The 10,397-nt window shown below is 42.0% G+C and overlaps 4 pseudogenes; 1 reads left to right on the top strand and 3 right to left on the bottom strand.

Annotated features, from left to right (window-relative positions):
* The first annotated feature begins 2,787 nt into the window (after nt 1–2,787).
* Nucleotides 2,788–3,469, top strand: LOC147447459 (uncharacterized; annotated as a pseudogene).
* Nucleotides 3,470–5,148: 1,679 nt separating this feature from the next.
* On the bottom strand, nt 5,149–5,772 carry LOC147447458 (flotillin-like protein 3; annotated as a pseudogene).
* Nucleotides 5,773–7,932: 2,160 nt separating this feature from the next.
* On the bottom strand, nt 7,933–8,725 carry LOC147447457 (uncharacterized; annotated as a pseudogene).
* A 52-nt stretch (nt 8,726–8,777) lies between these two features.
* On the bottom strand, nt 8,778–10,143 carry LOC147447456 (uncharacterized; annotated as a pseudogene).
* Between the last annotated feature and the right edge of the window lie 254 nt (nt 10,144–10,397).

The raw sequence follows: 10,397 nt of genomic DNA, 5'->3' as shown, positions 1-10,397 counted from the left end.
TTTCTCAACTTTTGAAATGTTGCTATTGATATATATTCAACATCCCCAAATGAGGACATCTTGACAAAGGTTATGATCCACTTAATAAGAATAACCATTAGTGATTAAACTAAAATCAAAATATTGCATGAATTTCTTCATGGTGGAATGATTAAGACTTGAAACTTCAAACATCTTACAGACAAATCAGAATATCCAAAAAAAATCAACAATATTTCTCAAATCTGTATGAAACTCCAGTAATCTAAATAAAATACTCTCACTCAGTGCGACACCATTTAACAAAAAGAAATATTTATATTGCATTTATAGAGGAATCCAGCCTCATAAAAATAATTACAAATGGAGACAATGTTGTTGCTGTTAGGCTTCTCTTACAAGTATTTGTCTTTCTCATCTAGAGATTCATATACACGAGTATTTGTGTGTCTATGACACTAGGGAAGATAGTAGTACTATAGGAATGGCTTTTCTAAGAGCTTCTAGAGAGTACCTATTGGTTCAAGATTCTACAAAAATCCTACTATTCTTATCAAAATCTTTTAACACGGTAGTGAAAGGTTCCTCACGGAACAAAAATAGGGTGATTTCCATCTCTGCACATGGTTGCTTGCTCATGTCCTCTCAAAACAAGTTGACTCTGTAAGTAAACAACAGATTATGTGAGCACAAAGTTATAAAGTACAAAATGATATCATTCTAATAATCTAATGACAACTACACAAAGAATAAATTATAAGAAAAGTCTTTGATGACTCTCCATAGATAACACAACTTACTTACATTGTGAGACTCAATCACATGCTACAAAACTATAGATGGCGCACCAAAGCCATCAACAAAATAGCACCACCCAATGTTATGAGGTGTGAAGCCTAAACATTGAAAGCCATAAAGAGGTTAATTCCCTGCAGCATGATAAACTTAAAGATGGAGATGATCTTAAGCTCTGAATGTAAGCTACAAGGGTAGTTTTCTCACCATTCTATCTTTATGTTGGAGATGAATCCTTGCAATGCCCATGCACTATTCACACCTCCTGTTCTTGTGGTATGCAAGTCATGTGAGTTGATGCTTTTTCCACCTTCAGGAGTAGAGGTTTCCATGTAGTGCGAGTGAATGAAAGTAGAAGGAGGAGAATCTTGTTTCATGTTGTAATGGAGGTGAGAGAAGGGAGAGAGCTAGCTTGGTGTGGAACTATGTGGTGGGCAAGGGGAAGAGATGGGGAAGAAGCTTGCTTGGTGCTACAATGGAGATGGGAGAAAGCTAGTAGAGAGATAATGTTGGACTATAGGGGGTGCATGTGGTTATTGCAGCCATGGAGAGCTTGGAAAAGGGTTTGTAGAGAGAGAAAATCACTTTTAGCTATAGAATAGGTTTGGAAAGACTTTGGAGGGTGAAAAATGATGTTTTGAAATTTTTTGGAATTTTTTAGTGCACGTTTTTGACTTTTGGAGGTCAAAAATACTTTTTTGATCATGAAATAGGTTAGGGGACCTTTTAAGGAGGAAAAACTAGAAATTTGAAATTTTTTGAAATTTTGAAATTTTTAGTGTATTTTTAAATCCGGACCAAAAAGTGGGGGAAAAAAGGTCAAAGTGGTTCCCCCCCCCCCCCCCCCCCCCCCCCCCCTCCCTTTCCCCTAGCCACCTCCCTTACCTTCTCACTAGGTAAGAGGCCATTAAAAGGTGTAAGGCTACCTTGTCCCCCTACTTTTTTGAGGGTATAGAGTGTGTCCACCACCCTCTTCCTATTGGCTGGCCTCTAATTAACCTTAATCCCAAAGGGCCCCTAGAGGGTTCATATTTTTCCTAATGAATGAAAGAATTTTCTCACCACTAAGAACTTTTTTTCAACAATTGATTTTGATATGCAAATATCACTTTATTACTTTAGTGCATGTATTATTATTACAAATTAGCTTTAGAGTTTTTTCACAACTAAAGTTTTTTTTCAACTTTTTGTTTTGATATGTAAATGTCACCTTGTTACTTTAGGGCATGTATGAATATTAGAAATTAGGTTTAGACGTTTTCAATATTCATTTCTATCCTAAAGATATTATGAATTTCTTTCATTTAATATAAATCATTTTATTGTGTAATTTATTTTATGAATATATTTATACAAGAATTAGATCAATTTCTAAACCCTCACTAATATTTTATACGCTTTATGTTTTCATGAGGTCAATTAATATAACATTCATACATAAGGGAATAAGGAAAAGCGAAGATTTTTGGTGCAATTCCTTTACCATTGAGTTGAATTGTTGGATGTTCTCCATGTGACATTTGAACGTTTTTAGATTTTAATGTGTGCATATGGGAGTACCCGCCCACTCTCTCACTTCATTGGAGTTGAGGTAGCTCGCTCTCTCTCTCTCTCTCTCTCTCTCTCTCTCTCTCTCTCTCTCTCTCTCTCTCTCTCCTGCAGGCCACCATAAATCTTTACCTTGTTTTTTATTGTCTGCTAAAGGCCTTAGTACCCAAAGTGTGAAGGGAGTTCAATTTTCATTTTTTGACAAGTTTCCCTAAGAGCTTTAGCCTTAGTACTCAAAGGGTGAAAGGAGTTCGATATTCATTTTTGGCCTGCTAAGGACAGGCCTTAGTGTTGGGCTACCTTGGGCATCCTTTCACGGATGTCCTCCACGTGGACGGCCAGCTCTTTTTGAGGTGAGAAGATCGTGCGAAAAACCTGCTTAGAGTCGTCTGTAGTTGCAGTTGCAGAGAGTAAGCACGCCACGTTTCCTGACGATGGGATGGAGTCGCGAGGGCCCGAGGCGGAATGGAGAGGACGCCCTGGGGCTTGTCAAAGCTCAGCATGAGTATGCGTGGTATAGATCTCCCTAAGCATGGGTAGAAAGTTTCTAGGGCCCCCAAGGATCGCATCGAAAGGAAAGCTCTAGCTTGACAGCATTTCAACAAGGCCGTGCAGCTACTAGAGAAATCACATTACTCCGCAGGTACACCCGAAGCCCTCTCAGAGCAAAAAAGATTCGAAACTCTTTTAAACAAAATAGTGTGGGAGGCATGGGTATATTTTTGAACATCTTCACACCGTCATGTGCTGACTGAAAAATGACAACAAGCTTTAGGCTTTGTAGTGACTGCGATCGAAGCTACAAGGTTTTAAGGTGGATACCTGCAACACCTCGTGGGACCTTGCCAAGGACGCAAACACAGAGATTGATAAGGCCATAGAGTTTGGTCCAAAGGACGTTTCTTTCCATGTATTGAAGTCCTATGATCTTGAGAAGCAAGGGCTTTTGCCTGGTGCCACTGATTCTTTGAACATAGCCCTTTCAGATGATATGGAAAATGTCATGATTCCTTCTGAGATGTGTGATGCTCTCCTCCGGCGTGCCAGCCTCCTTCTCTCCTCCAATGGCCGGCGGAATGTGGATGCTACCATTCCTGATTTGCAGAAATGCCTCCATTTCACCCCAGATAACCCGAAGGTTCTCTAGCAGCTAGGTCTTTTCTATGAAAGGAATAAGTATTTTGCTGATGCTGAAAGGCCATATGAGCGTGTGTTGACATTGGATTTCAAGTCACAAGAGTCACGGGCAGGCTTGAAGAGGTTGCAGCCTTGATTATCATGAACATTCTATGTGTAATTGCTTGTCAATGGCTTTTGTATGGTACAAGTGCAGGCTTGACAATATTGTACATCATGATAGTGGTTGAGGTTGTTTAAGCGATTGTCTCAGAGATGCCAAATTTGGTGAAAACCTGGGTTGGATGATTAGTAAAGCATTAATGCAGAGTTTGGCACATGCCTCCTTTTCTATTAGGAGACTTGCTTCAATCCGTGAAGCCCCGGTGTTTAGGACAGTAGAAACAATGCTTTTCTGAGGTGCAGCCCTGAAGGTTCCCTGTTGGATCTCAAATGAAGACAACATTTTGATTTAGAGTTGTTTTACATCAGCTAGGTGATGCTTCTCTGATTTTCTCAAGTGCCTGCCTTGGTAGTGTTGAAGCTCAAAATTGTAGACGCTCAGAAAAAAGCAATGTGTGTTGCTCATTGTCTGTCCCAAATGCTTTTGTTTTTCCTTTTTTGTGCTGCTAAATGCAAATTTATATGTATGACTCATAAGCAGGGATTACTCATTGGAGTCAGTCAGTCTTGTAACGATCAGAGCGTAGCATTTGTGAAACTGCAGAGATGGTTTGTGTGTTTTTGATTCCTTTTGCTAAATACCATTCCAAAGAAATCTGTTTCCTTTTCGCTCATGAATTGTCTTTGGGGAAGTTTAGTTGCACTGCTTCTGTGTAGTGAAATAAGAAAGAAATAGTTTTATGGGCAATGCAGTTTTGTGAGGTCTTTAATTAGTTTAGTTGACTGGTTACAAAAAGTGGAAGAGATAGATGCGTTATGATGTTTGTAAGTATGGTGACTGGCCTTATTACGAGCAGAACTCACTAGAGAGTGCTTACTTGCTATAAGTTGTGATTGATTCTTTTGAGAAGTATTCAAAACTTAAATTTTTAGATAAGCAGGGTTGGTGGCTTAATGTGCTGCAGAACATCATTTTTTCTGTCAACATTCAATTCGAGGCTCCTCTTGTCATTTTTTGCTTCAAGTCTTATCTTTTTGAAGCCTTAACATATGTTGATTAACAAGGGAAAAAGAACAGGTTTGTGAAAATTGTGTTTCATTGCATGCTTATTATTGTATAAGAATTTTCAAATGGGGAACTGTTATTTCCACGACCCAGGAGAGGGGATCTAGTGTAGGACACAAGCGGGATCTTTTGCATCTGGGTGTACCGTGGATACCGATGTGAGTGTTCTTATTGTGGCCAATCTTTCATCAAAGGAGGCCACAAACCTCATTAGTGATGATGACACCTCTAGTAATGGAGAAAAGTCCATGAGGCTAGGCTAGCACTAAGTCAACTTTAGTGGGTGAGGCCAAGTCATGTGGGATGCATAGTTTTACAGGTGCTCAATTACGTCCTTGGAAGTTGGCCTGCTTTGAGGGTTCTTGGATCGTGGTTATGGTTGGGTGTTTTGTCTTACCCATGTCACAGGTGGTCCAAATAGCTGAGCGGTCCTCTTGTGGATGTTCCATGTTGTTAGGGCTGGCTTGTTTTGACATAAAGGTTGGATATTTTTTATTGTTTGGTGTTTTGAACACCAAACCTTATGTACGGAGTGTGCAACTCTTGCTGCTTTGCAACTGAGCTTGCTTGATCGAGAAGATTTTGGCCTCGACCCTTGCGGCGTTATGCTGTGTAAGCCCTTGCCGCTCTTTGGCACTGACATCTCCCTTATACTTGGCCTCCGCAACCGCAACCTTGGCAGTATTGGTAGCCTCTTACTGTATCTTTTGGTCCAAGAAGGAGAAATACTCATGGCCAGGAACATCAACAAGTTGTTGGACATTGGCATTATAGATGAGCAGCAATTGCACCTTCTCGAAGACATCATGCTTGAACTCTTTGGTGCCTTTGACGATCTCCATGGTCATGGCGGCAGAAAGGATGTGTGTCTCACCTTTGACGATTCCCTTGACAAGGTCTTTGACATGGTTGGAGTGCTTGTCATGGGGAGCGACAAGGTGAGCGTATTTGATGAGGGCGTCTTGGTTCTCGGCTTTGGGGTCGACGGTGAAGAAGGTGGGGAGGATGAAGGGGAGATTTTCGGCTTGGACGTCGAAGGCATAGTTGACGGGCATGAGGTCGATGATGGTGCAACTTTGACTAGGGAGGATCCAGGCTTTCTTGGCGAGATTGATGTCAGAGATGCTCATGCCAGTGATGGCCATAAATTGGGAGGCGCCTGCTACCTTCCACATTGTGAGATATGGGAGTGTGACTAGATTGGGGATCGATCCTTAGACGTGATATGATAAGCATGCAGGAGATGTAGCTTCTTTGGGATGTAGACATGAATCCTAATTTTGATCCAACAAAACACAAAGAGCTAGCTGCTACAGCTTCAGAATGCTGCATTGCTGAAGATTTCATAAGCCTTTTGTACGTAGGGCATGCATATCCAGGACCTAAGCATTGAGCTTTTCTGTTTCAATTATTGTAGCCTTATCCAGGGCATATCGAGGAGTCACTAGTCAAGTCCTGAGTTCCGGCACTGAGGATAACGCGCCTTATGACCTGTTGCTTGTAAAAAGTCTCCTTTCAACAAAAACTAGGCCTCATGCTTGCACTTTGTCCTAAATTCTAATGTTTATTGAATTTGACTTTGTGTATGCTTGACCTGCAAGCCTACAAGCATACACAAAGCTGAGAACTGAGAAATTAACTGACAATATGTCAGTATGTGTGTGTGTGTGTGTGTGTGTGTGTACACAGTCAAACTTACTTGACGCAGTAACATCCTTCCTTGGCAACCACAACAAGGAATTACAATGTGATCTTGGTGACTTGAACACTGACAGTATCATTCCAAACCCTTCCTACAATCGCCTTTTCTTCTTCCCTTGCCAAATATGGGATTAAGTAGAGACTGACGAGAATTACAACGATCTTCCTTGAATCACATATGGACTAGCTCCACATTGTGCATGTGCCAAAGAGGCACAAATTTCATGTACTGATCAGATCATTATGCGACATACATCATGCTACCTTTTCAACACCCGTAACTTTTCCACTCCACACTTCTACATCCTTATGCAGGCCACCGTGAATCTTCACCTTGTTTGAGAAGTGTCCCAAAGAGGTATTAAAAGTCTTGTGAATAGAAAGCTACTCTACAAAGCTACATTTACTATTTTTGCATGCTTGAATATGCTTTAGAGAACAAAATGTTAAACAATGTATTCATAGGAGTTTGATCTTATGATGTGACGTGAGTGTTCCAAGTAGATGTGTCTCAGCTTAGCCTTGAGCCAATTAAAAATCAAGATTAGCCGGTTGCAAACGATGGTAAAGGGAAAAAACCCGATAAAATATATTAGAAAGTACTTCAAGTGGGACCCTTGTTACTTGGTGAGCCAAAGGTCCTTTTTGGATCTTTGAACTCACAAGTGGCCACTTGGCATGATCGAAGCCATTGGCCACAACTGGAGTCGCATGGCTAGGAGCCTCGCAGAAAAAACAAGTAACAAGATTATTGATACTTTTTATTACGTGTGCTTGCGTTTGAAGGTCTGCACAGAGCTGGTCACCCCACAGCTCTGCAAGCATGGCAAAGCGCAGTTTCTTACAAGAGTGGCAGGAGATTCTGTCCAACGTTTTTGACATGTATGCCAAATGTGGTGCTAGGAAGCTGCGGGCTGTTTTCAACAGATGCGTAGTGAGGGCCTATCTCCAGATGCAATCACCTATGCGTGCATCTTAAAGCCTTAGTAAACATGGCTTCTCTCACAATCTCAGCACATTGCAGATTGGCATCTTCTGTCAAGCAAGATTTTCAAGGAGACATTGAAGAATCTATGGAGCATGAAGATGAAGAGGACCTTGCGGACACTCCTTCCTTGCATTGGGTCTTGGCCAAGGTGATTTGTCGGGTCTCTGTGACTCTTCTCAACGCCGCTTCTGACTCTAGTAGGTTGTTGGCCTCCTGCTGCATTGGTTGATGAGCGCAAGAAGGGAGACATTATTTGCATCTTTACTATCAATGATGCACAGTGTTGGCCATCCAATTTGAAGCAGTTCCCTTGCAAGATCATCACCCTCTTGAAATTTCTCCCCAAACTGCATGTCTCTTGATGAGGTGATGGATAAGCACAAGAAGGTAGCCCATTTATCTTGCACAGATGCATGCCTTCTGATGGGTCGATGAGCGCAAGAAGGCATCCATTATTTCATTACGATGGAAAATTCAACCCGTTGATTGACTATACTTTTTCAATACCATAGAGAGCACCATTCATCAGAAAAGAACTAGAAGAGAATCTGACATAGCTGTGAAATGGCGAAACGTCTCCTTCGAGCTCATTTTGGGAAAGATCACAAAGCTCATCTTAGTGTGATAATTCTGAAAGAAATACCAAAGGAATAGGAAAATGTCCAGAGAGCTCGTTGTGGGAAACATTGAGCTTCACCAGGCTGCGTATTTTACCGAGCTCTGTAGGAATTTGGCTAGTGAGGTTGTTGTGGCCCAAGTTCAGGCCTTGCAGCCTGCCCAATTCTCCCAAACACGGAGGGATACTACCAACCAAACCATTCTGCAAGAGTTCTAGAGTAGTAAGATTATGGAGGTGGATGTAAGCCATAACCATCTGACAGGGGAAATCCCTTCTGAGTATGTGAGGATGGTGTCCATGGTGGGCTTCTACATCAACAATAGTAACCTAACAGGAGGCATTTCCAGCTTATTCATAGATAGCTTCTTATGGAATCAAGGACAATCTCTAGATTTTAGCAGCTTTGGAAAACCTTTCCAGCCTTTTCTACTTGGATTTGGCATCAATCAATTTCATGGCTAGATTCCAACGGAGTTGGTTTGTCTCTTTCAAGTGGCTTATCTAGATTTTTTTGACAACCACTTATCAAGTAGAATTTTGCAGATTGCTCCCCCAAAATGCTGCCACTCAGCATGTTACCTTGAAGCAAAACATAGACCAAAACAGAGCATTTGCCGATTTAAGGAGGTATGCTGCCATTAAGCTTGTTGTAAGAGAGATCCAATACTACAAAGTGTTGGGTGAACATGGAGTCTGGCATGTGGAATTCTGTAGTAAAAGATCATAACTTGTCTGGAATTGTTCCATCGAGCTGATTATGCGATAGAACAAGGCAATCTAGCCAAGGTAGGTTTGGGTATTCAGCCACCTAGATTGTAGCAAGCTATGAACACCTCCCAAGCTCAGGAGGAATTGCTCCAATAAAAATGTTTGAGTTTGAGGTTTCCTACAAGGGGAGACAAACTCCTAGTGAGGTAGATGTCTCTCGCTGATATCTCCATAAGGGAATTGGATTCTCAAAGCTCATTTGGTAAGGGGCAATGCCACTAGCATTGCCATCCCTGCAAAGTATCCTGGAATGTTCCCAGTGAGTTGATTGCTAGTGAGCTCTATGTCTGACAAAGCAATGCATTTCCAAAATGTCGTATCGATAGTGCCATTAAAAAAGTCCCTATTCAAGAATGGTTGTGAGAGGTGGGGGTGCATTGAAGAGCTCACCAGGTATAGAGATTGAGAGTTTATTACCATCCAAGCTTAAGGTGATGAGTGAAGAATAGTCACCCAACTCTTTTGGTATGCTCCCTAAGAACTTTTTGGTTGCCAACAAGAAAGAAGTTACCCTTGTCCAACTGCCCAGCCAAGATGGTAATGGCCCATTGAAATGGTTACTCTCCAAAGACAGGGAACTGACAAGCTAAAGGTTCGCAAGCTCATCCGAAAGCAGACCTTGAAGCTGATTTAAAGAGCGATCCACAATTTGCAGACTTTTGCAGTTCCTCATCGAAATCGAAAGAGACCCATTGAAAAGATTGTAGGGCATGATGAGAGTGGTTAGGCCTAAACAAGTTTTTCCGGAGCCACAAGTCCGTGGGAGCAGTTAGATTTCCCAACTATATTGGCAGGGGGGTTGTGAGAGCATTGCTATCAGGGTCCATATACACGAGGCTTGCAAGACAGCCTAACTCTAGCAGAAACTATCCCCAGAGCTTATTTCCGGAAAGGTCCATGGTTGCAAGGACATTAAGGTTCCCATTTCAGGAGGAATGCCACCTAAATGGGGCTCAAGCTAGCAGGTTTTCGAGTGACACCGGAATTGACCCTGACAGTAGCTGATTATTGCCAAGGTTAAGCACCTGCAACTTTGACAAAGAGCCCAACTCAGAAGGCAAGATAACAAAGAGGAGGTTTTTGTGCAGGATTAGCTCCTCCAGCTCATGCACATTCCCTATTTGCAGAGGCAGGCTACCAGAGATTGCATTGAAGCTAAGATCAAGATGTTTCAAGCTCTTCAATTCCGAAACACCTATAGAGATGTTGCCCAAAGAGAGAGAAGGTGACTCGTCCAGCTTGTGCACATGACACACGCCTATCCACAAACTTGGAGTATCGCGGTGGGAGGCCCACTTTGTCAAGGACGTTGCATCCTTAAGCTCATTCTTGAAGTTCATGCATGCGCGCTTTGGAGTTTTTTGCATTTGACCCGACGAACAACAACGAGAAGAGGAAGAAGAAAATGAACAGTCCGCTTTGCACATGCATGATAGACATGGTGTATGCCTATGTTACTGGGGAAACATGACAAAGAGTGTGTGCATGTAAGTGTCTGCAAGAGGTATGGCAAGTGTGTGTGTGTGTGTGTGTGTGTGTGTGTGTGTGTGTGTGTGTGTGTGTGTGTGTGTGTGTGTGTGTGTGTGTGTGTGTGTGTGTGTGTGTGTGTGTGTGTGTGTGTGTGTGTGTGGTTATGTCTCTCTATGTACCTCATGTACATCACTCTTTTGCAACAATCACTTACTCATGGCAAC

This window comes from Adiantum capillus-veneris, chromosome 11, assembly GCF_014529385.1.
Source record: "Adiantum capillus-veneris isolate H3 chromosome 11, ASM1452938v2, whole genome shotgun sequence".
In the NCBI taxonomy this organism is placed as follows: domain Eukaryota; kingdom Viridiplantae; phylum Streptophyta; class Polypodiopsida; order Polypodiales; family Pteridaceae; genus Adiantum; species Adiantum capillus-veneris.
This window is presented reverse-complemented; position numbering and strand designations above follow the sequence as displayed.